The sequence below is a fragment of the Limanda limanda genome, chromosome 18, assembly GCF_963576545.1.
Source record: "Limanda limanda chromosome 18, fLimLim1.1, whole genome shotgun sequence".
In the NCBI taxonomy this organism is placed as follows: domain Eukaryota; kingdom Metazoa; phylum Chordata; class Actinopteri; order Pleuronectiformes; family Pleuronectidae; genus Limanda; species Limanda limanda.
The window spans coordinates 1434459-1462192 of NC_083653.1; the positions used below are offsets into that span (position 1 = coordinate 1434459).

Genomic DNA, 27734 nt, shown 5'->3' on the forward strand with positions numbered 1-27734 from the left:
AGGAAACTTTGATTTAGTTTAAACTTCTGCCAAGGCCCGACTGTCTGTAAAGTTTGATATAAAAAGTCACTTTTATCGCGTGGACTGGATTTAACCAGTTTTCAGCCATTTTATTGATTCTTGAAGTTTATCGTCCAAAACCTTTAATATTTTATCCTGTATCTTCATGTTCTTCTGATCCAGCTGTTATTCTTATACATTACAATGGTGACGTGGTATTTGTAAGAAAATTGTACTTTCTTGATTCTTCCTGTTCTGGGTTTGTACCTCATGGTTGATGCACTTATTGTAAATTGCTTTGGATAAAAGCTTCAGCTAAATGAAATGAAATGAAATGTAATGTATGATGATATGATATGAATGATTGTATATGATCCAATGTGTTGTAAAAAGCGTTTTGCCCAGGGTGCCAGAAGGGGGAGCTGTAGGTTAAGTTACTGCTGCAATGTTTAAGTAATAATAATAATCATAAGATGGTATATCTTCATATCGATATCGTACGTTTAGCTTGATGAACCGGCTGTTATAGACATGTTAGTGTTTCATGCTGTGATGTAGATACTGCAGCTTGATACTTCCAGGTTTGAGTTGAGAGACTTTTTAAATGATGTTGATTCACATGCAACAAGATGAAGCTTACACATGGAATACGTTACAGATTACATTTTTGGGCATGTATTCTGTATTCTGTAAGGAAATACGTTTTGAAAGTATCCTTCCCAACACTGGGTAAGGCAGATGTTGTGGAGGAGACACCAGCACTGAAAGACAGAGGAGCAGGAGCACACAGATCCTCACTCTTCACCAGTAAGCTGCCAAAGTCCATCATACCAGGTGTACTGTGTGGATAATTCACAAAGAGAAAGACATTATAGTATATATACATTTAATCATATAATGATAGAAATATATATTGCTTACCTGTATTAACAAAAGAATTACAACAAATATTGTGCAGTGAGGTTTAGGATTAAAATTTTGATCTGGATCCTTTTTCCCACATAATGAGAAAGGGTGTGAAATATTTGTGAATTTCTCAAGAAATAATGCAGAGATCTGAATGAAAAAAAATAATTTGTGGAGGACTGATATCGATGATCGGCTGCGATTTGGTGCCGCTTTATTGAATTTAAGGGGACTGTATATGTGCTCTACTGAGGCCCACTCTTGTAAGTGGCATGCACCAGAGAAATCACTGTATCGCATCTAAGTCCCTTTTAGTGTTTTAAGTTTGAGTCATGGCGAAGCCGATCTGCTGAGTCATGGTGAAGCAGCTGCGATAAATCCCTGCGACTAAGTGATGGAAGCATAAACGTTAACGACGCTACGTCATAACTTCAAAGATCCGGCGATGATGCACAGCTTGAACATGTTCCTGCACACTGTGTTAACTGGTCTACAGAGTGATAACGTGAAACGTGATCTCCAACCATATCTTGAACAGACTGACATCTCAGATGAGTTGTTACTTTTCGCGAATGAATGCAGCGTGTGCATGCGAGGCTGAGAGACAAAGTAAGAGAAAATGAATAGGACAACAACGTCCTGTCATGATTCAGTCAGCCCAGTCCAAAGATACCCCTGTTGAGAAGGAAGAGAAATTGTCTGCCCAACAAAGCTCAGATAAAATCTCCCCTATGCTTCTCTCCCAGCTTGAAGAGATGAGGTCTGAGATGGCTGTACTGAAAGATCTCAAAGCTGAAGTGTCTCAAATCAGAGAGTCTATGCAGCAGCCTCAGTACACACATAGACAATATCCACCAGCAGGTGGGGCCGAGGGCACATCAGTTCAGCAATTTCCAGGCCAGCAGATGCAAGAACCACAAGGATACTGGTCCAATCCTGGTCTTGGACAGCGAGGGGAGACTGCCCAGTACCAGCAGCGGTTTGCCCCACGGCGCAGTTTTCCTCCACCAAACCGTGGACGTATGAGGAGATGTTTCGGTTGTCAACAGCGGGGAACTGAAGAGTATTGCACACACTGTTACAGATGTGGCAGCAGTGAGCACTTCCTGGCTGGCTGCCGGGCTCAAGGACAAAGATATGTTGGAGGGAACACTTTAAACGGGGAAGGGTTGCTCGCACGGGACAGGGAGTGACCGATTACACAGCAGTGTCCCCACATTGTGCAAACTGTGGGAAAACGGGTAAAACAGTAACATTAAAGCAATGTGCCTCTTGTAAAAAAGTGCTCTACTGTTCAAGACCATGTCAAGTTGATAATTGGCCTGTGCACCAAGAGAAATGTGCACCACTTTTATGTATGAACATGAACTCTCCCCCTACAAGAAAAAAACAGGCTAACATGGCTCCACTGGTGGGGAGAAAGTATCTGTTTGACTGTTACATCCAAGATAAAAGGGTTCAAGCCTTGTGGGACTCAGGCTCCCAAGTGACAATAATTGATGAGTTATGGAAAGAAGAATACTTGCCTGACACAAGACTAAGAGACATTTCTGAAATACTGGACACAGCCGACACACTAGACATAGTGGCAGCAAACGGTGAGAACATGCCATATGCAGGGTGGGTAGAAGTCACTTTCAGTCTAGCTGCAGGAGAAGCTCCAATGACAGAAGTCGTAGTCCCCACACTTGTAATGAGAGGAAATAAGCTTATTCGACCAATAATTGGCTCGAATGTTATTGAGCTCATTATAGACAGTGAACTGAAACAGTCCAACACCACTGACCGGGAACAGATGGGTAATGCAGTGAGGGCAGTATTTCCTGACCTAGGACCGACTCAAGCAAAAGCCTTTGTGGAACAAATTCGTGCTGAGCAGATAAATGAGTAGTGCTGTCAAGACAAAGAAGGAGAGGATCAACATCCCGAAACACACGTCTATCCAGGTGGAGGGCCATGTGCACATGTGTTCACCACAAGATGACATCACACTGATCATGGAGCCCGATGTGAACCCCCGCTGGACAGAGGGGCTCGAATTCTGTGGCACACTCGTAACAGTGATTAAAGGTAACAAACCATCCATTATTGTGAGGGTGCAGAACCCCACAGACCATGACATAGTGTTGGCAGGGAGAACTGTGATTGGCACTGCCCAGCCCATTCAGGCAGTTTACCCAGCCTCCATATTAGAAGGATCCAGCCCTGCCCCTCACATGATGGATAACATGAAAGTGGAAAGTAACCAAGCCGCTGACGATGTATGGGACCCACCTGTGAAATTGAGCCACCTTAGTGAGTCAGAGCGAGCAAGAGCTCACCAGATGTTTAAAGGGAGGAGTCACGAACAGATGATGACATTGGCTGCGTAGAAAAGCTGCAACTCAGAATATCACTGAAAGACACAGAACCTGTTGCAAAAACCTGCCTTTCAGTGCCTAAGTTGAAATGAAAGACTATTTGCATGATCTCATCACACAGGGCTGGGTTCAGAAATCAAATTCACCATATGCATCACAAGTCGTCTGTGTTTGAAAAAAAGATGGGAGTTTAAGACTATATATTGACTTCCGTGAGGTGAACAGGAAAACTCTCCCGGACCGCCAGCCTATTCCCAGAGTACAAGATATCATGGATGGTCTTGGAGGAAACTCCTGGTTCTCACTGCTAGACCAAGGTAAAGCCTATCACCAGGGTTTCATGGCCAAAGAGAGCAGACCTGTGACTGCTTTTGTAACTCCCTGGGGCCTCTATGAATGGATTAGGATCCCCTTTGGCCTAATGAACGCCCCAGCTGCCTTCCAGCGTTGCATGGAGGAATGTTTGGCAGGATTGAGAGATGAGATCTGTATTCCATATTTAGATGACACTCTGGTCTTTAGCAAATCATTTAACGACCATGTAGAGGATGTGAGGACAGTACTACAGCGACTACGGCAGTATGGGATAAAGCTGAAGCCTAGTAAATGTGAAGTGTTCAGGCGTGAGGTCCGATACCTCGGGCGGATGGTGTCTGCTGAGGGCAGTAAAATGGACCCGGCTGATACTCTGGCTGTGAGAGCTTTAAAGGAGAAGAAGCCAAGAACTGTAGGAGAGGTGAAACAAAAAATTATGGAAAAAAAATAAATGAAGGGACATTTAGAATAGATACAAATTTGAGATTAATTGCGAGTTAACTATGTCATAAATGCGATTATTCGCAATTAAATATTTTAATCGTTTGACAGCACTAGTTTTTTCACATTCAAGGGGTTTAATTAATGCCAGGAACTTAGATTGTGAATCTCTCAATAAAGCAACTTTTACTGAGAGCAGAGAGTGTGTTGCATTATGGGTTGTTTGTCGGCCAACTCTTCTTATATTTTTTGTGTAATGTAGTCAGGTATAAAAGTGATGTCTAGTATGAAGGTTTGTGCGAGGAAATAAATGATTGACATGCAAAAAACTTCTCTCGCTTTCACTACAGAAACGGACCATGCGTCATATGAAACATGTCGTGGCGAGACGTGAATTGATTTGGTGTTTACACCTCGTACTTCGGAAAAAGAAACAGTGTGAACACGAGCTGGCAAAGAACCACATGTCAACATATAACATCACGTGTCCTGTCCTCACCTCTCTTCACCTTTCTGCTCTCGGTGGCTTTAGCTACCTGGGGGGAAGACAAAGTCAAGTTGATTTCTGGGGATGATTCATTGCTCAGGGATATGAAGCAGAGACTGTGGTTCTTTGAAGCAAAACCACAAAATGAGCGCCAATCCAATGGTTTGTGAAAACACTTTCACCCCTCGAGCACAACACTCTTCTCCAGTGATAGTCTTAATGGTTATAATGGACCAGTCGCAGGCTGATATTATCAACCGTACAATTATGAGGTAGAACCACAGACAGACAGACAGGCAGGCAAGAGGGGCACATGTCTGGTTTAAACAGAGAGCAGACAAACAAGAGTGGTTCAAAGAACAACTTCTCCTGCTCATGCACACATTCAGATTATCAGGTCAGCAGATAAACAATGTTGAGTGAATGTTTTGGTTAATACAAACACTACGTTTCAGCTGGTGGTCTCCATGTGGCCAGAGACAAAGCTCAAATTCATTGCATTTAGCATTTTTTAAATTGTTTTTTAAAATGTCAAAATATCTTCATGATGTAAAACAGCCTTAGAACAAATAGGCCTCATGATGATGTTTACTATAAATTACATTTAAATATAGCAATTTTAATTCTATATATTTGTGGAATATGTATTATATGTGTATTTATAGCTTGTGGTTACACTTTAATTTGAGAAGGCTTAATTCAATTTCTATCAGAAGGGTTTGATAACAACATCTTAGCATGTGGGCAGCTGTGGCTCAGGATGTAGAGCGGGTCGTCCACTAAGGGCAATTTGTGTTTCAGTGTCCTGCCACAGGACCACTCGGTTAGTGGACGATCCGCTCTACATCCTGAGCCTCGAAACACCCGCTGCTCACCTTGGGGTTCAGACCCTTCTCTGTTTCTTTCTGGGAGGCCCAGTCCGGCGTTCTTCGGTGGCAGGACCTGATTCACATTCCATTGAGACAACACTGTCCTCAAAATCAGCTTGAATCCTGGAATAAGTTGGTGACAGGAAGAGAAAGAGATACCAAAATTAATGGTGAATGGTTTTTATGTCCTTAAGCTGTGAGTAAACAAAACCCAGGAGTGACTCTTGTTGAGGGAAATCAATCTCTGTGATTTTACAACAAAACCTCATGTGTAGCAGTTGCATGCTGTTTGCATCTGTAAACCATGTGTGCAGAATCTCGTGTAATAACTAACTGAACCATAAACGTTTTACTATTGTTTCTGAAACGTCTAAGCTAGGGATGGGCATTCGATTAAATTGTCTTCATCGATCGTCGGGAGATTTAATGACGAATTTTCGATTAATCATTAATATTTTTATATTAAAATTCACTATTTATACACTGTTAAAATGCAGTGAAAATAGAAAAAACACAGCGTGTTTCCTCATTGAGATCTTTATTACAAGATGAACAACTCTTGTGGCAGTTAAACGGATCCGTTCAATGTTACACTTGTAAATAAGCGCTGCTGTTCTCTTCAGCTCCGCTGAGAGAGCAGCTAGCCGCTGAGAGCTAGCTGGATTTCGTGGTTCTCGAACTCTTACTCCGGTTGTTGTCACGTTCTCACTCCCGGAACACCTCAACCAGACCGAAGGGACTAGCCTCCGCTAGCTCGGGGGGCTAGCTGCGGAGCTCGCCTTCATGTCCGCACTCTACGGGGAAGGGAACCCGGAGAGACCCGGGTCTGGGTGAGGGGTCCTGAGATTGAGAACGTAACAACAGCCGGACTGAGAGGTCGAGACCCGTCAAATCCAGTTAGCTCTCAGCGGCTAGCTGCTGCTCTTTCAGCGGGGCTTGAAGAGTACAACTCCGGGCTGCTGCCTCCAGCTGCTAACATCCTCATGTGCTGCGTTCAGGCAACTCGGATATTCCGACCTCCTACTTGAAGAAGAGCAGCGGACTCCTCATGCGCTCATGGAGACGTATAGCTTCGCAGTGTTGGCAGTGAACGCAACAGAATTTTCAGAAATTTGTAATGATCAATTAATCGATCGTCGATTAATTATGCCCATCCCTAGTCTAAGCTTACCCCTCTGCTTCACAACATTCCCAGAGCTTTTCTTACGCTGGTGTGGAGCTAAAATTAATTTCATGGAATTGTAACTTCCTTGGAAGATTAAGAGATGATAGAGATGAGATGAGGGCTGGACAGGAAATTGAGCACCTGGGAACTCACAGCTGGAACTACTGAGTAACAGCTGCATGTGTGTGTGTTTAAATGAGCAGTGGTGATGTGTGGGAAAGAGCAAACTTCAGAAGAGGAGTGGTGAGAAGAAAGGATGGTATCTAACACGGAACATACATGGAAACGGAGCAAAAGTGAACACTTACATGGAAATTGAAACAGTTGTCCTGGAGAGAATACAGAGTCGAAGCATATCCTGAACCGTAGGAGAAAAGTCCTATTCTTTGTCCTGCGATCTTCGACAGTGGGGCTCTGTAACACAAGGCAACAAACTCACTGTCACACTGATTCAATCAGACAGACATATTTTCGTAGCGCCATCCAGCTGGTGATGTACCCAGGAACCTCCAGATCTCCAGTCTCTAAAAAAGTAAGCGATGGTCGTCACTAACATGTAGCCAACAGCGAACGCTAAACACGTGCCTGAAGATGAGTAGAGGACTCGCACGTTGCCGGTGAAGATCTCAGCTCCTGCACGCAGGGTGAAAGGAATACAATCCTTGTGATAAGTGTCGAACAGGGAAGAGAAATGCACCAAGTTATTTACACATGCATTGTAAATCTTGAAAGTGCATGACAATAGATGAGAAGCGTATATTTATCAAGCATCAAAGCAGCTATAAAGTTAGACACCTGCCCCAAACCATTCATGAAGAGCAGGAGGATTAACATTATCCATGATTGCGAGTAGCTCAGAATGAATTAAAACCGTCTGATCATACACCAGATGCAGGCCATCCAGTGTGCCAGCAGCGCAAACACGGACATTAATAATGTCACCAATCATCCCAGACCTGTTATTGCTCAATCTCGTGTGGCTAAATTCCACTTGTCCCTCTTATAAGTTGGACGCCAACCGCACAGGGCCGCATAACTAGTTAGCATGCCAGAGTCTCGAAGTTATAAAAATTTAAAAAGCCTTTCTAAAATGTTGTCATTGTCGTTTTGAACTCTTTTTTTTTTTTTTTTTAAGTATCGGTTCAGGCACCGCTATCGGGGAAAAAAACAAACGATACCCAATATTTAGAAACGTCGTGCCAGGGCTTCCAGACTCAATCTAAATTGACCTGTTACCTGACTAAGCAACGGACCCTCCCTCGGACGAGTGGAGAGAAATAAGCATAATAGATGCTTTGTTACTGTTCTTGTAGCTGTATTTTCAGCCTTCTATAGTAAATGTCCCCGTAACTGTAATTTCCGTGTGTTATAACTGTAGTATTATCCGTTTAGGAGCACCACCGGAGGTCCTTGGATGGCCCGTGCATTACACATTGTTCCCGCAGGGTTTTAAAAAGTCTTAAATTTAATCATCGGAATTTTAGGCCTAAAAAAGACTTAAAAAGTTTTAAATTTGATTTAGCTAGGTCTTAAAAATGAATTGATCTCCAGTCACTATCATGTAGTAGGTAACCACAAATACTAGCTTCCTTAAAGTGGGTGCAACTTACCTCCAGAGGGGGATGTAGATCAGACAAGGCAGCGCCAAAGCCATTGTGACATAGCGCCAGTATTCCCGGAGAAGAAAGAGCCAAGCAGACTTCCCAGGAAATACACTGTGGTGGTAAACGGCTGCTTCCACATTTGTGTCGTGAAATTCAAACAAATAACATGTAACTTGACATGTAAGTTAAAACAATCACAGTTTATCTATACGAACTTTGTTTGAAGTCACAATTTGACTTAAATAAATAAATACATCACTTAAGTCCAATAAAATATAATATATTCATAGATACACGGTATCATGAATGATAATATATATAAATAAGTTTGGTTTTAGTCACAGTTATAGAATTAAAGGATCACAGTGGAAGAGACAAGGGGGAGGAGTCTGTGAGAGGCAGCCTATAAATAGAGGAGCTCTCAGGCTCCTCACTCACTCTTGCTCTGAACGTTGTAGTGGAAGGACCTCACAGCTCTGATAGAAACAATTTGCTTTTTCAGGTGCCTAACCTAGTAAGACCTGAAGAAGACCCAAGAGTGTCTTATGACACCTTCACGTGTTTTCAGTTTTTGATTTTATTTTCAGTTTCTTTGAGTTATTGTGTTTTTGATTTCATTTCATGCTAACAATAATGGTTCCAAGTTGCATTCTGCGCTTTCTCAAGTATTCTCCTCTCCTCACAACACCTGAGGGTTGTCCTGTCGTGCGGGCAGCGCCATCAGTTGTGATACCGACGCACATGTCCCAGCTTCGTCCCAATGAACTCAAATACAAGTCCACAGAGCTGCGTTTTTTTCTTTAAAAAAATGATACTACTAAATAGGAACATTGCGGGTGAGACATTTAAAAAAAATCATTGATCATGACCAGACTGATTCTATTCATCTATACTGTTAAGCTAAGCTTACTAGTGAGGTTGCTGTACTGAGGAAAGCTTCAGGGGCCTATAGATCATCACTTAATATGGTACCTGGAAAATCAGGAGGTAGCATGGAATTTTTTTTCAAGGCAAGCGTGGGAACCCTGACCTTTTCCGGGCCGAGTGGAAAGTCAAGGAAAACACACAAACAGACACACACACAAACCTTGGTCCTCATGAAGACAGAATCTTTGCACATGCACGTGACACACACCTAAACCACTTGTATCTCTTTAGATCTTCCAGCACTTTGTGGATGTTCCACAGTTCACTGCTGTGTATAGTTTTCGTAAACACCACCTGAGGGATATGAAACCACAACTGTATTTTATATGTGTAAGACAAAAATAGACTTTACAGATGCACACACAGGTCGAAATGATCTCTTGAGCAGCGGCTCTAACATAACTACATCCAGTGTGTAGGAACTGTTATGGTGTGATAAAGATGTGACAGATGTGTCCTGAATGGATCTGTTCCAGAATTATATCATAAACGTTTAAGAATCCAAGGCCACAAGCATTTTCTGATTTTTCATCCTTCACCAAAGAGGATCTGATTCGAACCCAGTCTGTGGGTTAGGTTAGACATTTTCACTGATTTTCAGGAAATAATTTATGAATCTTGAGACAAATCAGGCACGTTTAGGGAGGGGAAATAAATACGGATTTGTGGTCATGTTAAACACGTTGTATCCACACGTGCACTACAGCTGATATAAGTATAAGTGATGTCCATGCAGCACGAGGCAATATCACCGTTTAACATAGATAGCGTTAACTTGAGGGTGGAACACAACGAGTTCACAAGTTCAACCTGAACTTGTTCAACCTGAACTTGTGAACAGCGAAGTTTAACTATATAATTTGGGGTTAAAGTTTTTTTTTTGTATCAGATCATCACTTTTGCGCCATAGCGGTCTCGTTGTGTTCCAGCCACACACGGGTCTCAAACACGTTAGCATATTATGCTAACCTAGCCCGTTAGCTTGCTAGCTCGGCGGCTCTATTCTCCGCTTTCTCTGGGATTCCCGATTGTGGACGCATCGGCGGCACACGCCGGTGTTTCGAGGTGTAAACCGAATCATGATGGCGCAGGGATGAGTTGGACAACTTCCGCCAGAACAAAAGCCGCTGCTCACCTGTTTGCTTGTGCTTGCCATGGCTGCGGTTACGCTGTGAGGCGCGCACACGGTCCAGGAAGTAGACCGGACCCATCCAGTCTGTATACCAGACCCATGTCAGCTCAACCACGCGGGTCTATAATATGATGCGAAATGCTTTTAATAGTTTTTTTCAGATTCGTTATTATAACTATTGACACCAAATATATTGCTCAGTGTAGGTACTGAGGGGGTTGTTTTTGAGATATTATAATTAGGGTCCTACTGAAATTGTAAGGATTCTTTTTTTTCAGGCAAGTGAATTGGCTTTTTGTTGTTATACTTATAAAATTGGCAGGATTTCAATCACCTATTAATTGCAAAATATATTACACTATGTAAATTCTTCTGCGCAATGGGTTCTGCGCAGGATGTGCGCTCGTTTTTTTAAAATTTAAATTTTTTTTTAATTTAATTACATTTTTTATATATATATTTAATTTGAAATGGTTATGGTTCATTTTTGTTTTTGAATTTACACATTAGATATTGTGTAATGAATAGGTGGTTGAAGTCCTGCCAACATGACAGCCTGCCAAACTTACCCATGAGTTCGGACCCAGCTCCTGGGTCCACTGGTGTCCTGGTTCTGGCTCATCCCTGCGGCCCAGGGAGCGCATTTCTCCGCGCTGGTTCAGGGATAAATGATGCTGGTCTTCACAGGTGACTGACCTACGCAAGCCTGTAGCCGCCGGATTATTATGATGTTATGATGTGTATTTACATTGTTTCTTCTTTTTTGTTTTTAATGTGTAAAGTGTCTTTGACCATTGTTAAAAGTGCTATTCAAACACAATGTATCATTATATCATTGTTATTAGCAGAATTAGGAAAAACACTGTTGATTTGCTACCGCAATGATACTGGACTTAAAGACACGGAAAATGCCAGCAAAAAATTGCAATACAAACACACTCATCTCACCTTTTACTTTTTCATGCACAGAAATAGATTTTCAAAAAATATGCAATGACAAATTCATTTAAAAATCTATGACAAATAAATACTTTTATAAAAAATATGTAGAGAATCTGCTTTAAAGCACTAACAGATCCAGAAAGACAAACATAAAGACAGTTTCGCTTTTGATGAACACACAGTAAGCCAAATGCTTTTAATTAACCACCACCAAAAAATGTTATGTATAATAAAAATCTTCCTAGTTTGATATCAGAATCTCCCACACAAACCAAACAATTTACAATTTACTCCTTCAGCTTGGTTTCTACAACAAGGTGTACGAGCAAAGCTATAGCACGAGATTAGGTTCAAACAGTAAGTCCAGGGGTTAATCATCAGCTCATGTTGTACCTGCCAGGCGACAACTGCAGTATCATACAGTCAGAACTCAAACCATCCTTTACAAAAGAAAATAACAATACATTTATAACAATAAATACTGAGACAAAAAAGGAAACCAAATTCCGAGCTATGATTTATAGCATAGAAGTCAGAAGACAAGTCAGAGTATTCAGTAGTAACCGTGAGACACACTGGAAGCAGTGATTTGAGATTAACTGATTTCTAATGAGCCAATCTATGCCTTTTATTTAGCAACAGAGAGGCTCTAGTCCGCTCTAGTCCGATGTCTTCAGCGTAAAACATTGTTGTTCTACATCATCAGCAGCCAATCATTTCAAATGCAGGTCGCAATCCCACATTCATGTGACTCTGGCTTTGCACTCTCCTTCAACGTGAGTTTACGCTCTATATTAAGACTGTCTGGCATCCAAAAGTACAAGTATTCTCCATCAGTTCGGATATGGCCGAGGGGCAGGAGTCAACATTAAAATAAGACCAAAAAGGATATTACAACAGTAACAACTTAATACTCACGTAGAAAATATTTTCCCATGCATAATCCATGTAATCAGCCAGTCCACACTGTTAGCTATTGCACCATGTGGATTACAGCTGGCACTAAAGCAACACTTACATTGGATGTATGCTACAGGGCTTTGGCTACTTCAGTGGGAACATCTCCTGCAAAAAAAGTCCTTCAAGTTCAATCAAAGTTTAGACTATGTTCTTCAAATATAAAAAAAGATCACTTCAAATGTTCCCATAAAACGTCTGATACAACCCTTTCTTTTGACTTCTGAGCTGCACTAATACAGTCATTCATTAGTTGAGTCTTGTAGCGTCTGGTCATCCTACAGCAGAGGGCAGGGGGCTATAGAGCGCCCCATCGGTCAGCAGGAGGGAAATCATTCACCTCCCCGACCTCTGTGAGCAGCTGCTCTCCCAATGTGAACGTCAGCTTGTATCTCATCCGAACCTTCTCCTGCAAAACACACACATAGAGTTTGGCATCTTGCTGGAATATACAAGATATTGAGCACAGGCAGTCACTAACTAGGTTTATATAGAGACTTGACCTTATTCAGAACAAGACATTTCATGTATGATGATGTGCTAATATTGGTGCTAATGTCAATACATCATCAAAACATGCTGCTTGTCATGTTAAACCAAAAAGTGGTTATACTGTGCTGAACTGTATGATCTCAAACACAGACTCGGAGTATGTGGGTGTTCTGTCAATTAACAAATGAGATTTAATGCATTCATAAATACTATATTTAGGGCTGGGCAACGATTAAAAGTTTTAATCGCGATTAATCGCATGATTTCCCTGATTAATCACGATTAATCGCATTTGTATACGCAAAATCCAATAATGAATTAAAAAGTAGTGTATAGCGCTATATTCTGACTTTAAACTCAGATTTCTGACTTTAAACTCAGATTTCTGACTTTTCTCAGAAGTCTGACTTTAAACTCAGAATTCTGACTTTAAACTCAGAATTCTGACTTTAAACTCAGAATTCTGACTTTTTTCTCAGAATTCTGAGTTTAAACTCAGAACTCACTTGTTTTTTTCCACAGTGGCCCTAATCCTCTTCCGTAATTACTAGAGTTATCCCATTCATAATTATTTTCTTATGTAAAATTGTTCTGAACTACCGGGCAGTCAAGCTGCAATGGTTTAGTAAGGGAATCGAAACCAAAATGCCAAACATTTGCAGGTCCCAGTTTCTCATGTATGATGATTGGATTTGATAGATCGACAGTTCAGACAAAACAAGACATTGTCAAGATGTCACGTTGGTCTTTGGGAAATTCTAAAATCGATTATTTGAAAAAAATAATCATCCCATTAATCAATAAGCAGAATAATAATTAGCCGGAACCCTCAACTATTACATTCGCAAATTATACTAAATGCCAACATTATGTCTTCTCTGCTTCAGTGCTAGCTCATGGAATTTATTTACTTCCCTTTTCTCCATGGACTTGAAATCTGACACATTGTTACTTCCTTTGTATTTTTGTCTCGACAAAAAACACTTTTAGTACACAAACTAGTTTAAAGCCTTTTTCCTGGAACTCACTTGGTTTGATGGCATCCAAGGGGACAAAGACATGGGACACTTCCTGTCCCCGGCCTGGACTGGCCTGGCTCAGAGGGAGGATGGGGGACAGAGACCGTAACAAGGGGCTGTCATCTGCCTGACTCCTGGCGGGTGGTAAGGCCAGTGTTGGGGAGTTACGGAATACATGTAACGGCGTTACGTATTTAGAATACAAATTATGAGTAACTGTATTCCGTTATAGTTACAAATTAAATAGATGGTATTCAGAATACAGTTACATTGTTGAAATCAGTGGATTACATGACGGTACTTCTCTGTTTCACGAGTTTATTCACTCTCTCATAAATCCACCGGCGGCAAAGCCCCCAGGAAGCAGCTGGAGACCAGGGCTGCCGTAAGAGCTCCCCGGCCACAGGCGGCGTGAAGAAGCCTCACCGCTACCGGTCCGGGACCGTTACAGGCCCGGGACCGTGGCTCTGAGAGAGATCCGTCGCTACCAGAAATCTACGGAGCTGCTGATCCGCAAGCTGCCCTTCCAGCGCCTGGTGAGAGAAGACCGACCTGCGCTTCCAGAGCTCTGCTGTCATGGCTCTGCAGGAGGCCAGCGAGGCACGCCGGGTTCACACCGGACGCTGGAGTGCTGGGCAGCGCTAATAATATCATCAATAATTTAATGTCATCCATCTTCAAGAACTTCTCCGCTGTTAGCTCCGTTCAATGTCGGGTGTCGAGGGTAAATTACGTATTCTCCACTCAAGACAATGGGGAGCCCCCCCCCCCCCCTCTCTCTTTTTATCTTTAGGACTGCTTGTGTGTCTGTAGTGAATGGGCAGAGGGGGACATTTAATAATGTGTTACACCTTTGCTCAGGGTGTGCAACAAGAACCACAGAGAGCCACAAAGTTCAGTAGTAGTCTTTATTCTACTCAGAATAAATACAATCAAAAACCTCCACAGGCCCCTGTGGAGGTAGACCCGGTGAATGAGAGAGACAGAGACCAGTCTGCAGGGCTCCCAAGTAGTGGTTCCCCAGGTGTGCCTCATTCCAACTGATCATCGGTGTGACTCCGCCCACAGGAGCCTGAAAACACACCCAAGCACAGGAGACAACTCCAGGGTTGTCACATTCCCCCCCATAAGAACAGGCTTCTTCTAGGTGGAGTTCAAAGGTCCATCCGTCTATTGAAGTCTCACATGTAAAGGACACATTTACACTGCATTATAACAACTATTCCAATTTATATAATTTAAATTGCTTACCAGAATGTTGAGTACCTAATCCTCCGTTTCACAGACTCCCAATCAGCAACTTAGTACCTAGGCAGCAATTTTATTATTTGGGAGAAGGAACCAATAATGGGACAAACAGCTTATGTGTTTAAGGTAAAGCTCTTGACAAGGCATCAGCCATCACATTTTCAGAACCCTTAATATGACGTATCTCCAGATGGTATGGTTGTAAAAACAAACACCATCTCATTAAGCGTTGGTTTGGGTTCTGTAGCGAATGCAGAAAAGTTAAAGGATGGTGGTCAGTGTACACCACTAAAGGCCTACATCCTTGACCGATGTACACTTCAAAGTGCTGCAAGGCCCAAATTAATGCCAGGGCTTCTTTCTCTATAATAGAGTAATTCAACTGGTAAGAGTTAAACTTGCGAGAGAAAAAGCTGACTGGCCTCTCAATCCCTGTTGCATCTTGCTGCAACAACACAGCACCAGCACCCAAATTGCTGGCATCCACCTTCAGCTGGACAGGTTTCTCCAACTGCGGAGCTGCAAGCACAGGAGCACAAGTTAGCAAAGTTTTCACATCATTAAAGGCTTCCTGACACCGATCTGACCACTGGAATTTAACCTTTGGGCTCATCAGATCAGTCAAAGGAGCAACAACTGCTGAAAAGTTTGGACAGAACCCCCGATAATAACCCACCATACCAAGAAACCTGGAAAGCTCCCTCTTTGTAGTGGGAGAAGGAAACTTCTCAATGGCCTCCACCTTTGCTGTTACAGGGCGCACAGCACCCTGCCCAACCACTTTTCCCAGGTATGTTACCATAGCTTTGGCAAACTCACACTTGGCCAAATTTACCGTGAGGTTCGCCCAGGTCAAGCGATCAAACAAAGCTCGAATGTGCTGCAAAGGTTCTTGCCATGAGTCACTATACACCACTACATCGTCCAAATACACGGCACACCCCTGTAGCCCAGAAACCACTCTGTTTATTAGGCGTTGGAACGTAGCAGGTGCGTTTCTTAGCCCAAAAGGCATAACTGTGTACGAATACAATCCAATAGGTGTAATAAAGGATGCAATTTCTTGAGCCCGTGGTGTCAGAGGAATTTGCCAATAACCTTTGAGGAGATCGAATTTACTGACGAATCGTGCTGATCCCACCTGGTCCACGCAATCCTCCATCCGAGGAAGGGGAAAACTGTCAGGCTTGGTGACAGCATTTACTTTTCGGAATTCCGTACAAGGTCTGAATGTTCGATCTGGCTTAGCAACTAACAAACATGGTGAGGCCCAACTTGAATTTGAGGGTACTGCAATGCCATGCTCCAACATGTACTTGAGCTCGGACTCTAACTGCTCACGTTTTTCGAGGGAAGACCTGTAAAAGCGTTGGCGGATAGGCGCCGAATCTCCCACCTCAATATCATGCTTTAACAGATGTGTCTGTAATAAGATCTGATTAAAGTGCAAAGTTCAACTATTCTATCTGCTGACAAGTGGCCATTTAAGGACTCAAGTTTACTCAGAGCCTCTGAATTTTTCAAACGGCCTTGTGTCATGCAGCCGGTGACATCAAGTTCATCAGCCTTCTCATCCTCCTGGACTGGGGGAAAATCTACTACCTCAAAAGGAACTGCCACTGCAGCCGGTTTGATCACTGCTCCTGTTGAAGTACGAGAAAAATAAGGTTTCAAAAGATTAATATGGCAAAGCTGGGTAGACCTTTTCCTATGTGGGGTGGAGATGACATAATTCTGGTCTGACACTTGCCACACAACAGTATATGGCCCCACAAATTTGGCCTGAAAAGGAGAGGTAACCACAGGCAACAGAGCTAGTACCTGATGCCCTGGACTAAAAATACGTGTCTCTGTTCACCTATCATATAGTCGTTTCATTTTTTTTTGTGTCATCTCCAATTTTCCCCTGGCCAGTCTAACCGCCGCAAAAAGACGTCGCTTGAAACCGTTCACGTAATCCAACAGGTTGACGGGGGGGTCAGGTACCTCCCACTCCTCCTGTAGGACTGCTAACGGGCCTCTGACATGGTGTCCAAAAATCAAATCATTTGAACTAAATCCTGTACTGGACTGAACAACTTCCCTGGCAGCCAACAGCAACCAAGGTAACCCTTCTTCCCAATCATTATTTAACTCAGTACAGTACGACCGTAACAAGGATTTTAGGGTTTGATGGAACCTCTCAAGAGCCCCCTGGCTTTGTGGATGATACGCAGTAGAAGTTGCATGTCTCACATGAAGTTGTTTCAACACTTCCCCAAACAGCTTTGATGTGAAATTTGTACCGCGATCTGTTTGTATTATCTTAGGAATGCCGAAAACAGATACAAACTGACTCAACGCCTTCACCACCGACTTTGCTGTAATGTTTCGCAAAGGATAGGCCGCAGGGTATCGGGTGGATTGACACATCACCGTCAGAAATAACTTCAGTTTTTTTCTCCTTAGCAGTCTGTGCTCGGGTTACTGCACATGCTGGAAATACCTCTGGGTCAACAGGTTCCCTCACCACTGGGGTAGAACAAACTACCAGTGAAGGCAGTATATCAGGCCATACTTTGGTTTCAGCCAGATCATTCCCTCTGATCATCGGTGCGACTCCGCCCACAGGAGCCTGAAAACACACCCAAGCATAGGAGACAACTCCAGGGTTGTCACAAATGTGATTGGTAAAATTGGTAAAATTAAAACTCCAGGACAACAGAAGGGGAATACACACTATGGGATGCATATTTTATCATTTATATCATATAAAATTTGTCAGCAATATCGTTTAAAATCATTTTTCAGTGTGTTTCCCGGCGCGATACACTCGCGTCAAGCGCAAACAAAAATAGACTCGACGCTGAAACGATCGCAGCACGGCGCGAGGCAGCCTTGGCGCAGGGGGGGGCTTCAGCCTCCGGTGGGACCGGCACAGAGGTGGGGGGGAGGGGAGCCGGACATCCAGCTGAGAGAGAGTTTAAACTGCTGCTGCTCCACTGACTATAACAACGCCGCAATCATACACTTAAAAAATGCAATCCAATGTGGAAGTATTCCAAGTATTCAGAATACGTTACTCAGATTAGTTAATGGAATGGAATACGTTACAGATTACATTTTTGGGCATGTATTCTGTATTCTGTAACGAAATACATTTTGAAAGTATCCTTCCCAACACTGGTCCTACAGATCTGGGGTGGTGATGATGCAGTGACCTACAGCTCTGGTTCTCAAACTCTTTTCAACAATGTTCCTCTTTGAAATATGTTTTCAACAAGTGCAACACAGCATCAGTATCAATGTTTCTCACCAGAGCAATAAGCTGTGTCTTTCCACTGACGTCTGTCCATTCATCCAGCTGCAGTGAAAATGCTTCAGCAAGTTTTTACACAACTTCATCAACAATGTCTGTTCCATCGTTTCTATTCTGCAGCAACGGTGTCATTTGACAAAGGCCCAGTTTAGAGCTGATCTGCTGTGTTTGTGTCCAGCTTGGTCTCGGTCAGTGCAGCAGCAGCTGGAAGCAGCAGCTCCTCAGCTGTGGTGAAAGGCCTTTTGGCTTCAGCATGAGAAGCCTCCAGTGCTGTGGCTGATGTGGTGGAGACTTTTCACATCGTTTCTTGTGAAACTATGAAGTCAGACTGTTTCTTCTTGAGAAACTCTGGTGTCTAACCGACATGACACTGATGTGTTGTGCTGAGATGTTGCTGCAGCTGCGCTGGCTTCATGCAACTGTTTGATAACTTTTCCTCACAGAAAATGCACAATGCTTTGGGCTGATTGCAGCTTGTTGAAGTAAATCCCATTAAAACATATTCTTCCTGATACTGGTGACGTTGTGTTGGCTCTGGTTTCACTTTCTTCTTCACCTTCTTCTCCTGGTTTTCAGCTGCGTTGCTTCTACGTTTCAACCACAAATCCTTTTTTTTTTATTTCGTTGTTCAGAACTGAAACTGGTTTCATCACAGTGAATAAACGTCGTCATGAATGTAACTTGGGAAACAATAACATCGGAAATAGGAATATTTACTATGAAATGTGGTTTTTTGAACTTACATTTACATTTTTATCGAACTAATAATATTTTACATTTAAAATAAGTATTTCAAGTACCCCATGCAGTACTCCAAAGTATCCCTAGGGGTACTAGCACCCCCACTGGAGAATCACTGACCTCCAGCAGAGTGAAGTTCTCTTCTTCTGCTGGAGCCTCCAGTGACGTCCACGCCAGCGTCAACAAGCCCAAACCAAACAGAGACCACAGCACCTGAGAGACATTTACCTGCTTTGTGTCTTCACTCATCCCAGAAGACCAAGAATAAAGGACACCGACGCTTTGATCTGCAGTTATTTATCCAGACATGAACCAACATTTACTTGAATCTCTGCTGTATCTGTTTTCTTTTAACATTTCATTTCCATGATAATGTTCAACAATTCATGTACAAGACCTTCTGTGCAGAGGGGAGGGGGGGGGGCTGTAAGGGAACTAGTTGGTCAACGTGAGAAACAGGAACCTCACGTTCATGTCACTGTTTCTCCTGAATTCATGTGATAAATGGTGTATTTTCTTTTGTAGAGTTTATTATTTACTTTATAACCAGACCCAAGGTCAGATTCTTGTTGAGTTTAATGCTGATTTTGTTGTTTCTTTGTTTGTGTGTTAACAACAGATTTCATTATAAAGACTGAAGACATTTCTTTCTTTCTTCATTTCTCTCTTTCTCAGTAAATGAGAAGGAAGTGGGAGCAGCTTCTCGTTTCTACTGAAGAAACCATGATGCTCGTCACACTGAATGATGTGTTCATATCTCTTCAGACACAGTGAAGTTAAAGATGTGACCATATGTGACAACGACTCTGAGACATGACGGACGGTTACTTCTTCATTTACTTTATTGGTCCACAGGCAAACTGAGTTCAATCCACAGCTGGAAACCACAGAATCACATTTGATTCACGTGAACATTTTGAAGCCCAAGTCAATAATGTTATTAAATCTTATTACAGAAAAATCCTCCGTGCACATGTGACTTGAAGAAATCACATTCTTCCTGCTCGGCCAATGTGAGCTTCTCAAAATCCCATTCTGTTCACGAGATGAAGAACTATAGCTCATTAACAAGTAAAGTGCACGATGGTTACAAACAGGAAAAGTTTTCCTTCATCCCTCCGTCATCAGGTGAGAAAACACAGAACACGATGAACTGCTCCTGATCCAATAAATTCCATTTGTTAATACATTTATTTTTCTTAAGAAGGAAAGAACGAACCAGCTCCAGGAAAAAAAGAGATGACAACAGGTACTGAATATTCACTGCACCTCTCATTCATCTCTGTGCTGCTGCCTGTTGATGGATTTAATGTTAACAACATGTGTAAATACAGGAAGTTGGACTGAACAGGAAACTAAAGCTCTGGTCATTCTGTTCACAGATTGGTGGTGGTACATTCGTCTGGTTGTGGGTTTTGCATCAATCGTAACATTGGTTGTGATTCTCATCAGATGGAGAAGAAACAAAGGTGAGAACATTCACAGATGAAACTAGAATGTCACTTATAGAGTTTATATCTCCTCCAAGGCCTGATAGTCTCATGAAACCACATTTGAATTCCCTTAGTATGGATTTGGATCTGCACCAAATTTCACACACTCCATGAAATCAATGAATATATCTCACAATGTTAAAGAAAGTGAAAATAAAACCTTCTGTAAACACAACTCATCTTTGTTTGTGTGTGATCCTGCCAGCTATAGACACACTGATGAACACAGATGAAAACAGAAACTTCCCGGCGGAGGAAACGAGAGGTTTTGATAAACCTGACTCTTCTCTCTGTGAGGCCGACTCTTCTGTTCCTGTCGTCTCAGGGAACAAAACACAGACGGACAAACACACGGTCAGTTACAAAGATGAAAATAACTGTTACAACTTCACAGAAGCAGCGTTTCTGGACGCTGATTTTCATATTCTACAGATAAACAAAAAAATAAAGCATCAGAGGAGCTAAACCTGTCTTATGTTCATATAAACCAGACAATGCTAAGTTTTTTTTTTATATTGTGGTAATACCATGTCATCATGATGTCATCACAGGTTATACTTTTTTGATGTAAAAGTTATAGAACAGAAAATGGTAAAGTCAGTATGAATCCGTATAAGTGAAGAGTGAATGTGGTGTCTTCATGGTGTAGGTCGACCCTGCAGAGGATGTGTTCTACGCCTCCATCAGCCACGCCCCTCACAGCGCGGCCCAGGTAAACTCCTCTGGTCAACAAGAACTGTAATAGTGGAAAACTAATGTTTTCATCAGTGGGAACATAAAAACATCATTTGATGTCTGTCACTCGATACATGTTGTTATACTGAGATGGTTTTGTTAGCACTGCATTAGGTCATTTTACTTTTTAATAGTTATTTGCATTGAGTTGTCTCTCTGTCACTATGGTAACCGTGCTACATCAAGATTCAACATTCAAGAGTTAATTATCAAATGCACAACAATAACATTAAGCAGTCGCTGGCAATGAAATGCTTGCGTGTAATACATCCTATTCTGTCTTTTTTGAAACCCATTTTTATCATACTTCCTCATCCACATTTGTATTTGTTGTGTTCTGTGAAGCACATTGAACTACACTAACCTGATGAAAGGTGATATACAGATGATTGATTGATTGATTGATTGATTGATTGATTGATTGATTGATTGATTGATTGTATATCCTACAGATCCAGGGTGGAGATGATGCAGTGACCTACAGCACTGTGAAAGCTCCCTCCTCTTCTACTGGACCCTCAGCTGATCCCAGCAGCCTCTATGCCACCGTCACGTTCAAACAATAGAGATATGGAGAGACTCGTCCTGGTGATTCCTCCACAGAGCATCAGTATCAATGTTTCTCACCAGAGCAATAAGCTGTGTCTTTCCACTGACGTCTGTCCATTCATCCAGCTGCAGTGAAAATGCTTCAGCAAGTTTTTACACAACTTCATCAACAATGTCTGTTCCATCGTTTCTATTCTGCAGCAACGGTGTCATTTGACAAAGGCCCAGTTTAGAGCTGATCTGCTGTGTTTGTGTCCAGCTTGGTCTCGGTCAGTGCAGCAGCAGCTGGAAGCAGCAGCTCCTCAGCTGTGGTGAAAGGCCTTTTGGCTTCAGCATGAGAAGCCTCCAGTGCTGTGGCTGATGTGGTGGAGACTTTTCACATCGTTTCTTGTGAAACTATGAAGTCAGACTGTTTCTTCTTGAGAAACTCTGGTGTCTAACCGACATGACACTGATGTGTTGTGCTGAGATGTTGCTGCAGCTGCGCTGGCTTCATGCAACTGTTTGAGAACTTTTCCTCACAGAAAATGCACAATGCTTTGGGCGGATTGCAGCTCGTTGAAGTAAATCCCATTAAAACGGGAAATGATTACATTAAAAGTAGGAATATTTAATATGAAATGTGATCATTGAACTTACATCTACATTTTTATTGAACTAATATTTATCTTACATTTAAAAAATAAATTTCTAGTACCCCATGCAGTACTCCAAAGTATCCCTAGGGGTACTAGCACCCCCACTAGAGAATCACTGACCTCCAGCAGTGTGAAGTTCTCTTCTTCTGCTGGAGCCTCCAGTGACGTCCACGCCAGCGTCAACAAGCCCAAACCAAACAGAGACCACAGCACCTGAGAGACATTTACCTGCTTTGTGTCTTCACTCATCCCAGAAGACCAAGAATAAAGGACACCGACGGTTTGATCTGCAGTTATTTATCCAGACATGAACCAACATTTACTTGAATCTCTGCTGTATCTGTTTTCTTTTAACATTTCATTTCCATGATAATGTTCAACAATTCATGTACAAGACCTTCTGTGCAGAGGGGGGGGGGCTGTAAGGGAACTAGTTGGTCAACGTGAGAAACAGGAACCTCACGTTCATGTCACTGTTTCTCATGAATTCATGTGAAAAATGGTGTATTTTCTTTTGTAGAGTTTATTATTTACTTTATAACCAGACCCAAGGTCAGATTCTTGTTGAGTTTAATGCTGATTTTGTTGTTTCTTTGTTTGTGTGTTAACAACAGATTTCATTATAAAGACTGGAGACATTTCTTTCTTTCTTCATTTCTCTCTTTCTCAGTAAATGAGAAGGAAGTGGGAGCAGCTTCTCGTTTCTACTGAAGAAACCGTGATGCTCGTCACACTGAATGATGTGTTCATATCTCTTCAGACACAGTGAAGTTAAAGATGTGACCATATGTGACAACGACTCTGAGACATGACGGACGGTTACTTCTTCATTTACTTTATTGGTCCACAGGCAAACTAAGTTCAATCCACAGCTGGAAACCACAGAATCACATTTGATTCACGTGAACATTTTGAAGCCCAAGTCAATAATGTTATTAAATCTTATTACAGAAAAATCCTCCATGCACATGTGACCTGAACAAATGGTTAAATAGCTCTTGACTCCTTGTGTTTGAATATGAACCTGAATAAGTTACATCAATTCAGTAACTTCAAGATAAGTTTGCAATTTGTTATTGTTTTTTTAACAAAGGATTAAAACAATAAACATAAGACAGAAATTCCATCTCGACCACCTGTAAAATATAAAAGTCCAGATGTGAAGCTGCTCCAGAGGTGACGTGTGTCGTCCTTTATTTGGACTGAATCTCCTGATGTTTGCATCACTCATGTGAATGATGACAAGTGTCTGAATCTAAAAGTCTCCTGCTGCTCATTAGTTCATCGTAACATATTCACACAGTCTCTGGTCGACGGGGGAAAGTCGGTGCTGATGGATATTTTCTCTACATGCAACTAGCACATGACCACAGAGGAGACGTGTCACTGAGGGGAAGTGATCAACAGGAAGTCAACGCCACATTGCACTTTTTACTAAGAACCGAGAAGCAGAGGAGAGAAAGAAGAAGAATGGATGAAATCAAACGGATTAAAAAGTCTTTACATCTGCTACTGCTGCTGATTCCGTTTACAGGTGAGAATAAATACACTTACACAACTTTACCAGTGTGAATAATAAGAATAACACCAGATTGTTTGTGTTTGCTTTTAAAAGTGAAGAGTTTCACTGATGTGTTGTGGCACAAGTCTGGCTCATTCAGGGGACTGATACTTATGAGGACTCTGATATTGTAGTTGTGTATATTTGTGTACTGGATCATTCCTCATATTTTGATCTGCCCATTAACTCACAGTTTAACTGGTTAGATTTGGTGGTTAAAGGTCAAGGTTTCAGGTTTTTGGCCTCTCGCACATCTCAAGTCTGAATTTCTTCAGATTCTGACCAGTTGTCTCCTCCAATGAAAACTTAACGGATTCGATTTCAGTGATCAAGTGTCAGAGTGACCTCATGAGCAGGAGCGGTTTTGGGCACGGGCGAAGCGGGCAGCCGCCCCCACTCATTCGCTCAGAGAGACACAGTGAGATCAGAGCTCGTTCCCGTGAAGCAGCCGGTCAGTGACAAACAAGACACAGAGTTCAAACACCAAGTTGAAAAGAAAGTAGGATGAAGCCTGTCCTGCTCTTGGTTCACAGTGAATGAAGGAGGACATGAGGAGAGACCAGTGTGGATCTTAGGTCTGAAACTCTGGCAGCTGACAGTATGAGACCCAACGAATTAACAAGACTCTTAGAAACATTACATTCCAGTCACATGCATGTGTTCTTTTTGGTTGAGCTTTATCATCGTTGTAACAAACTGATAATAATTTAATTTATTTTGTCTCTATTTTTGAAAAAGTACAGACCGATGGAGGAATGTAGTGATAAATGTCACCAAAAGAACTTCAATTAAGTTGAATTTAAGCAAAGTTATTGCACTATTCTTTGAAAAAAGTGGCAAATGTCACAAAAAGTTGTTTGAAAAATGTCAGAAATTCCTGAAAGTAATGTGAATTTAATGTTCATGTGTATTTTATGTAAATACACATGTTAAACTTGGCCCATTTTGTCATAATTGTGTTGGGGCAGGGGAGAGGGTGGGGCATGAACAATACGATGATGTGGTCACCGAGGGCAACGTGAAGTGGTTTAGTGTGAACTTCTGGACGAGTGACAGTGTTGGGGGAGGGGACATGTGTTGATTGTCGAGTGCAACTGTGCAAAATAAGCACAGAGATGGAAAGGAAAAGGCCAAAGCCGGCAGGGGCCCAATTTAGAGAAATGATTATGGTATCCATGTCATGACTGAAGGGCTAATGCTAATTGGTGGGTATAACTCTTACGTTTGTTAGCATTGCTATGAAGCCGGCTATTGCTTATACAACAATGATTTGGTTTTATTGAAGGATTTGTGCAATTGATCAATTTAAGTTTGTCTTATATTGTTCTAATTTAGAAAAGAAAAAAATTAAGAATTTTTTCTTCCCGGGGGGGGGGGGGGTGTGTGCGCTTGGAGGGGGTCTCGCCCGGGGCGCAATTCCATGTAGAACCGCCCCTGCTCATGAGTCTGGAGACAAAACAACGTAGTCTGGAACTGGACTGGTTGGCTGAGGCGTTCAAATGCAGGGAGAAAACTGTAGTTGATGTTTTTCAGGTTTATCTTGTTAGTCAAGCTCCATTTTGTCTTATTTTACAAAGTTATGTCTAAAAGAATCCTCACGTTCAGAAGTGTATGAAAATATGAGTCTTTTTCTTGGTTTAGTTTAATTGTTGCTGTCTCTCTCTCATTTCCTCCACAGTGCTCGCTCTCCAATCTTCCATCTTCATCATCAGAGCTGGAGCTGAAGTCACTTTGCCTTGTAACAATGTGAGAGATGATCATGTGAACTGTGGAGCTACTAACTGGCTCTTCACTGATTCACCGGGGACTGGAGCAGTAAACCTGTTTGTAAACAGGCAGCTCGACACATCTGTGATTTCCAAATCTAAAGCAGACAGACTACGTCTTGCTGCAAACTGTTCTCTGGTTATTAGGGAGGTCACAGCTGAAGATGCTGGTCGATACGACTGCAGACAGTTTGACCTGACAACACAAACACATGAAGATCATGTGTTTTATCTCTCTGTTGTCAACGGTGAGTAAAAGAATCTCTTCATAAAAACATTATGATAATTCTGATCATTTTGATGGACATAGTTTCACTCATGTTATCTTTCTCTCACAATATCTCCATCATCACCAGTGACTGAGCAGAAGAGAACTGATGAGGTGACGTTGAGCTGCTCTGTGTCACCATCTGTAATCTGCAGTGAAGTGAAGTGGCTGTTTATGAATATGGATGTGACTGAAAACAACAAAGACCTGAAGACATCACAGTCTAACTGCTCGGCCAATGTGAGCTTCTCAAAATCCCATTTTGATCACAAGGTGAAGAACTATAGCTCATTAACATGTAAAGTGAAGCATGGTTACAAAGAGGGAAAGTTTTCCTTCATCCCTCCGTCATCAGGTGAGAAAACACAGAACACGATGAACTGCTCCTGATCCAATAAATTCCATTTGTTAATACATTTCTTTTTCTTAAGAAGGAAAGAACGAACCAGATCCAGGAAACAAAGAGATGACAACAGGTACTGAATATTCACTGCACCTCTCATTCATCTCTGTGCTGCTGCGTGTTGATGGATTTAATGTTAACAACATGTGTAAATACAGGAAGTTGGACTGAACAGGAAACTAAAGCTCTGGTCATTCTGTTCACAGATTGGTGGTGGTACATTCGTCTGGTTGTGGGTTTTGCATCAATCGTAACATTGGTTGTGATTCTCATCAGATGGAGAAGAAACAAGGTGGGAACATTCACAGATGAAACTAACATGTCACTTATAGAGTTTATACCTCAACCCAGTTTTTATTTATCTTGTAATAACACCATGAAATAATGATGTCATCATAAGCTCTAAAGTTTTAATGTGAAAGTTAAAGTTATGGATGTTTCTTTGTGTTTTAATACAAGCTGTTATGCTGTGATGGTTTTGTTAGCACTGCATTAGGTTATTTTACTTTTAAATAACTTTTTGCATTGTGATGTCTGTCGGTCACTATGGTAACCGTGCTACATCCTGACCTGCGGTGTAACACATCCTATTGTGTCTTTTTTTTTTAAACCCATTTTTATCATACTTCCTCATCTACATTTGTATTTGTTGTGTTCTGTGAAGCACATTGAACTACACTAACCTGATGAAAGGTGCTATACAGATGATTGATTGATTGATTGATTGATTGATTGATTGATTGACTGATTGATTGATTGTATATCCTACAGATCCAGGGTGGTGATGTTGCAGTGGCCTTCAGCACTGTGGAAGCTCCCTCCTCTTCTACTGGACCCTCAGCTGATCCCAGCAGCCTCTATGAGAACGTCACAATCATACAATAGTAGAGTCACATTTGACATCGATATATTTATATCAGGAATCATTTGCTAAAACTTTCTGCTGTGAAAACAAAGTCACTTGTAATAATGTGATTCTCATTAGATAGAAAAGAAACAAAGGTGTGAACATTCCCAGAGGAAACTTTGATTTAGTTTAAACTTCTGCCAAGGCCCGACTGTCTGTAAAGTTTGATATAAAAAGTCACTTTTATCGTGTGGACTGGATTTAACCAGTTTTCAGCCATTTTATTGATTCTTGAAGTTTGTCGTCCAAAAGCTGGAATATTTTATCTTGTATCTTCATGTTCTTCTGATCCAGCTGTTATTCTTATACATTACAATGGTGACGTGTTATTTGATAGAAAATTGTACTTTCTTGATTCTTCCTGTTCTGGGTTTGTACCTCATGGTTGATGCTCTTATTGTAAATTGCTTTGGATAAAAGCTTCAGCTAAATGAAATGTAAGGAAATGTAATGTATGATGATATGTTATGAATTATTGTATATGAACCAATGTGTTGTAAAAAGCCTTTTG

The 27734-nt window shown here is 41.8% G+C and overlaps 1 long non-coding RNA gene and 1 pseudogene across 1 annotated transcript; one reads left to right on the forward strand and one right to left on the reverse strand.

Moving 5' to 3' along the window:
• Positions 1-27734, reverse strand: part of LOC133024793 (ADP-ribosylation factor-binding protein GGA3-like) — a 55502-nt pseudogene that overhangs the window by 18090 nt on the left and 9678 nt on the right.
• Positions 26343-27734, forward strand: LOC133024345 (uncharacterized). The gene is made up of 3 exons (XR_009683108.1): positions 26343-26389; positions 26523-26608; positions 27088-27734. It is a non-coding gene; the product is annotated as an uncharacterized LOC133024345 (long non-coding RNA).